General features: G+C 46.9%; 1 protein-coding gene across 1 annotated transcript in view; it reads left to right on the top strand.

Annotated features, from left to right (window-relative positions):
- The first annotated feature begins 2,300 nt into the window (after positions 1-2,300).
- LOC142997443 (receptor-type tyrosine-protein phosphatase F) overlaps positions 2,301-6,000 on the top strand; it is a 140,298-nt gene continuing 136,598 nt past the window's right edge. Inside the window, exon 1 of the mRNA XM_076148275.1 lies at positions 2,301-2,789. The gene's annotated coding sequence lies outside the window, so the exon portion shown is untranslated. The remainder of the gene's footprint in view (positions 2,790-6,000) is intronic.

Genomic DNA, 6,000 nt, shown 5'->3' with positions numbered 1-6,000 from the left:
TCCTAGAACATTGTCCACTGAGCAAGGTTATCATTTGTAAGGTAAAAATAATTGAATTCCTCTTCAGTCACTGTGAGGTTGCATAGCAACTTGTTTCATTCCATAAAAGAGACGGTGTGAGTACTATGGGCCAGATTTACTAATGATGTAGAACTTACTGCATGATGCAAATTACCGTACAGGCCGCAAATATCTGTGTCGCCGAATGTTTTTAGATCAAGTATTTACTAAGACTGATGATGTGACTGAGCACGGCCACAGTGAGGTCATTATTATGAACTGACGCCCTTTTAGACGTTTCTTGTGTTCATTATCCTGGTGTCTCTTCTCTTCAAGAACATGTTCTGGGCACACAAAATTAAGATGTGAATTCAATTTCATTAGAATCTCTCCCCCTCTCCCTCTGTCGATCGATCAATACTCTACTCAGAAACACTCTCTCCTTTCCCCAACATACTCTACTGACGATGTCACCCCGAGAATGACATTGAATGACAAATACCATAAGGACAATAGGTATTTGCCTTGTTACGGTCTGTAAAAGCGCCCAGAAACCCCTTAGTAAATCTGGCCCTATGTGTGTGGGCGTTTGTGCATGTGTGTGTCAAATGGAGGACATACCCGATTGCCCAATTGTAAGAGACATTTATGGCAAGGTAAATGCGCCCGTAAACGTCGTTTGCACCGTTTATTAGAAGGGTTGCATGGATAGTTGGGCTGCAGTTCAGCAGGGGTTCTGCCAAGCTAACGATTGATCACAGGAAGGTTAGAAGGAGGATTAGATGGGTTGTCAGAATCCTAAAGATATTCAGGTGCTCATTATTTAGGGTCACAGTGTCTATGCCCTGCACATTCAACCGAGTCGCTTGAGTGCTCAAGCACTAACAGGCAAGCTGCACAGTAAGCACAGCCCTCTCTCTGCCCCCACACTTTGCTCTACTCGCAAATCCTACAGCTTCCAAATTGTCCTTTATTGTTGAGGGTCGTGATGAAATTCAAAGAGACAATTGAAAGTAGAAGTTAGTTGCGCTGTAAGAACTGCGGAACCAGGCAGTTAAAATATATACATTTAAATGTCTGTGGTTGCAAAATAATTCCAGCACTGCATGTCAGAGGCAACTTGTCAACATGTTTATGTTGTGAGTGGATAGTGGAGAGAGAATTCCTGCACAGCTCCAACCAAGGCTCCCTTAAAAAACAATTTCAGGTAGTGGGGAAAGAGCTACAAAGTTGGCCTGTACCTATAAATTATAAATTACAGTCTTGTCCTTTGCCTTCAGAAGGTGAAAGCAAGGAGGAGCAGGATCTGCTCTGTAGATGCAATTCATTGGCAAGTGAAAATAGGACAGTATTTCTAATTTTTCTGTTCTCTGTGCTGATTCATTACTGGGTTTATTGCTGTAACGTAAAGATAAAGCTTATGGACACCACAATAAAAGCTTAACATATCTTGTATCATTGTAAAATCAATTGTCATGGTGTTATATGTTTCCTTATGCATCTCCACAACATTCTCTCAGCTACTTCACATTAGGGGCCACAATCTGCACTTGGAAGTGACTATAGGAGAGAAATCCATGACAAAACAAAATGTTCTGGGGTAAAATGTCATAAGAAAAGATTTTCAGACACATTTGTATCCAACTTAACTCATAACATCGCCCTTTGGATCCATATGGGGCCTTTACTGACCACTATTAAGCTGGTAAATTAAAGCCACATATCTCCACAATGCTACAACTTAAAAGCACAAACATCCATACATGTCATTGCTGTAGCCTAATAAAAAAAGGGACTAGCAACTTGACTTTGACATCACTTTGACTTGTAAAGACCTTAACCATGACCTTGAGAAGGATAAGAGCTTAATGAGAATAGATGACTTATTACAAATTTGGTATATAGCATAAAGATGTATGGATATTTATGCGTGAGTGTGTTGACTTGGCACTTGTAACCTGCTAGACCAAAGTTAGCTAAGATCGACCTCCTGCCAATATGTCTCCCTTCATTAGACACGAATCTGCTCCGTCGCTTCATCATCTCTCATAATGGCTGAGTTCTCGGTGTGAACGGAGACAAAGACATACATGTTGTGAGACGCGCGCGTGTGTGTATGTTTGTGTCCGTGTGTGTGTGTGTGTGTTTGATGCGTGTTTTCCGGTGGATTTACGCTTCCAAGGCAAAAGGAGCCGGACCGGAGCGGCGAGTGTAGCCGAGTGAATCCGAACTCCGGCTGACCGACCTGTGCGTTTCCTCCACAGAGGCAGAGGAGAAGCGTGACTGCGAGGGGGAGAGCGAGCGAGAGAGAGACACACACACACGGGGGGAGACACGGAATAACTCCGCACCTTCCACGGCTCCTCCTGGGGACTGTGCGCCGCTCACAACTTACGAGACAGACGGAGGAGGACATACTTGCAAGAGAAGACACAAGTCGCGACCATCGGACATTTGACGTGAAGTCGTGTGTGTGTGCGTGTGTGTTTTTTGGGTACAGCGAAGACACGGGGAGCTGCCAAGAAGAGATCCGGTATCCACGACCCCCGGTCGGCCGGGATCGGACCTCGTGTTCCTCCTCCTGGCAAGCGGACTCCTCCGGCTTCTCCTCCCGTGTTCCACTCTGGTTTCTAACTCTTCTTCTGTGGGGGTTTGATTAATATTTTGGCGTGTAATTGCTGGTGAAGTGGGATTTTTTTTCGTGCTGGTTACCAAACTGCAGACGGGACTAAACGAAGTGATTGAGAGACGCAGAGAAATGCCAACGGCGGTGACAAAGAGGAGATCCAGTAAGTGCACCGATATCTACTCAAGTTAGAAACGCCGATTTGGAAGCTCCTCTCGCCCAGCTCCACTTTGCCTACTTTGTCCTGCTTGAGCTCGTCTATCTGCATGTTTAGCGTCATTTATTAAAGGCGATTACTTTGCAAACGCTTGCCTCCCGCTGTGTAGAATGGAAGTCGTTGCTCCGTATCGCATGACAGCATCGAGCCCCGGCTGATGATCAGTCGAGCCACGCACGCAGTTTGTTGCTGTTTTTATTTAGATAACTTTACCTATAGAAGACAACTTGGGATCGGGAAATTGATAAACAAAAATATAAACGTGTAAGATAGATAATTCTGCAGAAATGTCAGATCTGGCTCGGGGTTTAACTTGAGTGGGCAGTGAATCAGAGCAAAGACGTTCGATTTGAATCATTATTTCATTTCACGAGTGATTTGCGGTGTTTGTAAGCAGCTGGGAGTTCCACAGGAGCTGGACGCGGTTCACTTTGCGTCTCTGCCGGGATGGAAGCTTCAATTAAGCTGGAAATCTGTCGAGAAACACTAATGAAATAAGAAATGGGAGCAGTGTTGATATGGTGGGCGCTTGTGTGTGTGTGTGTGTGTGTGTGTGAGGGAGGGAGAGAGTGAGTGTGTGTGTGTGTGTGTGTGTTTGTGCAGGGAGGGAGGGAGGGAGGGGGGCAGCAGCTTCAGTTTCGTCATCATCCTCTTTTGTCTAATTGCAATACAACGATGTGCTGTCATATAAAATGATTTTCCATCCTTAGGCCATAATAGCTCCCTGCACCCTCCACCTGGATGTCATCTTCCTGTGTGTGTGTGCCAGTGTGTGTGTGGACGCCTCCTGCATGTAAAACCCTTTCCCTCTTCTTTATTTATGGACATATACACACCGTTACTTCCTTCCATCTTTTCCAAGCGCTCCCGTCACGTCTGTGTCATCCGTCGGCCCTCAGCCTCGGCTCTGAGTCCTGCTGCAGCACACAACACCTTCCATGTCATGAATTTGCTCCTTGCAGCTGAAGCAAAACCCCGAATCTCAGCCCTGATCCTTTAGAGATCTCAAAGCCGTGTTTGTCCCGGCTTCTGCAGGTGGGCGACGTTGTCACATTTCCCTCCACGTCACAGTCTGAAACCTTGACCGCAGCTCAAATCGGTGGCGTGCTTCTTGGCTGCGTGGGAGCACAGACAGGTGCTTCAGTATTGCATCAACTCTATTTGTGCACATTTGCGAGTTGAGTGACACGGCGAAGTAGCTAATAAACAATCCCTTATCAATACATGAATCTGATTACAGTGTAGCTGTTACAGAGCCGACCACCAGTCGTGTGGTAACAGGATGAGAGGGCTGCCGACTCCTTTCTCTCAGTTGCATCACAGCATTTCTGCAACTGAGTCTTGGACCCGGCTTTGCATGTGTGTGGGCTTCAAACCCTCCACTCCTGACAGGCGGGCAGCACAGCGTCAGTGCCGGGGTGTATTCCTATTTCGGCTGTAAGGTAATGTAATGTTATACACGCCGTCCTGGATGGAGCCTGTGTGTGCAGTGCTGCTTCTGCTGCTGCATGGAGGTGCAGAGGGACCCACTATGCTTAAGGCTGTTAGTTTAGGGTATTTCATCCACACTGTTTACCTGGAGCTCAGGGGAGACAGGCTGTTGTTGTAAAGCTAGTCCCCCCCCCCCTGTCTCCCTCCCTCCCCCTGTCTCCCCCCCTCCCCTCCTCTGTCCCCTTCTCCCTCGCTCTCTCAGGCACTGATTGGATCTGTACAGAATTACCTGGGGTTATCTGGCAGATAGATATTTTGTCATTATTACACCTGTGTTGACGGTGCTGTTCTGCTGTCCTGTGCCGCGGCGCCGAAGCAAAAGGTCGTCTCCCGCCTTCAATCACGTCTGCCGGGCCGCGTTAGGGAGGCTGCAGGGTCTCCTCGCTGTGTTTATGTCGGCTTGTTTTCTGCTTATTCTCTCCTTTTGTAGACCGTGTAAGCCTTTCTTTAAAAGGACGATAAATCTTTGAACTGTTGCGGTAAATTACACATTTCTTATTCTGGTTTGATCACTATTATTTATTTACTGAATAATGAGACACTCTATAATCTGCAGCAGTGGGCACATATCATATTTCAGCACGTTTAGAGTTATTTGACTTAATCCCCACGAGTCCTGCGGTAATACATGGTGTCCCACAATTATCCTGCCGTACCTTCCTTTCTCTTTTTATTTCTCCCTTGCCAAGAGGAACAGTAGTTAAACGAGCGAGTCTGTGGGGATTTATTTGCAAAAGTGGCAGTGAGGGGAAACTGTCTAGGAACTCGCCGGTGACATCATCCACACGCAGGCTGGGGAGAAAAAAGACAACCGCAAATAATCTCAGCGAGCATCACAGTAATGATTTTCTGACCACCTCTCTTGTAAAGTTTAAATGTGGTATGACTGAAGGGCAGAACAACTATAACACAAGCTACATTTACACGCGGGTATGACTTGACCATATGCTGTGTTACACGCTGACGTCATCATGGCAGGGAGGCCTAATGAACATGAGGCTTTCAGGGCACTTCCAGATCAATGGTTTTGCCGTAATGGATGAATTTCTTTTGGGGGAAAATTCCAAAACGACCTGTCAAATCCGTGCAGTGCTAATTGCTTTGGTTGAGCGACCATTTTGTTTGTTTGGATATCAGATCCTGCCTCTGAGTGACTCTGTTGTGTTTGTTGCTATGAAGGAGCGTGTCCATGTCGTGTCTGAGTCTAGCTGCTTTTGTTGCGTATTTGCGTCGGGTATTTCCTCACAGGCTTTGGGGTTCGGGGCTCCGAGCCAGCGCATCTGCCTCAGCTTCCTCATTTGCCGGTGCTCCCTGGCAGGGGCCGAGCTCAGTGGCACTGTTAAAGAGCTCCAGCTCCTCTGTGGCCACATGCTGAAAAACCACTCGGCACAAACCTCTCCCAGCTGACGCTTTCTCATGCTTTCCATATGGGTAAAGTCTTGGTAATTTCAGGGCCGTGGAGTTCTAATGAGAGGTTTTGCCCGTAGTGTGTCGGTCTGTGGTGGGCGGGATCAACGTTTCTAGGCTTTATAGGGGATTATAAGTACTCTGAGATGCCTCAATGGCCCACTGTCAGGGCGTTGGCACAGAGGAACCCAGAACTGCTTTTAAACAGGCAAACTGGTTTGAACTGGTTGTGAAGGGATTCCTTGGCAAGGGTGTTAAA

Source organism: Genypterus blacodes, unplaced genomic scaffold, assembly GCF_046128005.1.
Source record: "Genypterus blacodes isolate CSIRO-AG114 ecotype Tasmania unplaced genomic scaffold, CSIRO-AGI_Gbla_v1 ptg000005l_1, whole genome shotgun sequence".
Taxonomy (NCBI): domain Eukaryota; kingdom Metazoa; phylum Chordata; class Actinopteri; order Ophidiiformes; family Ophidiidae; genus Genypterus; species Genypterus blacodes.
This window is presented reverse-complemented; position numbering and strand designations above follow the sequence as displayed.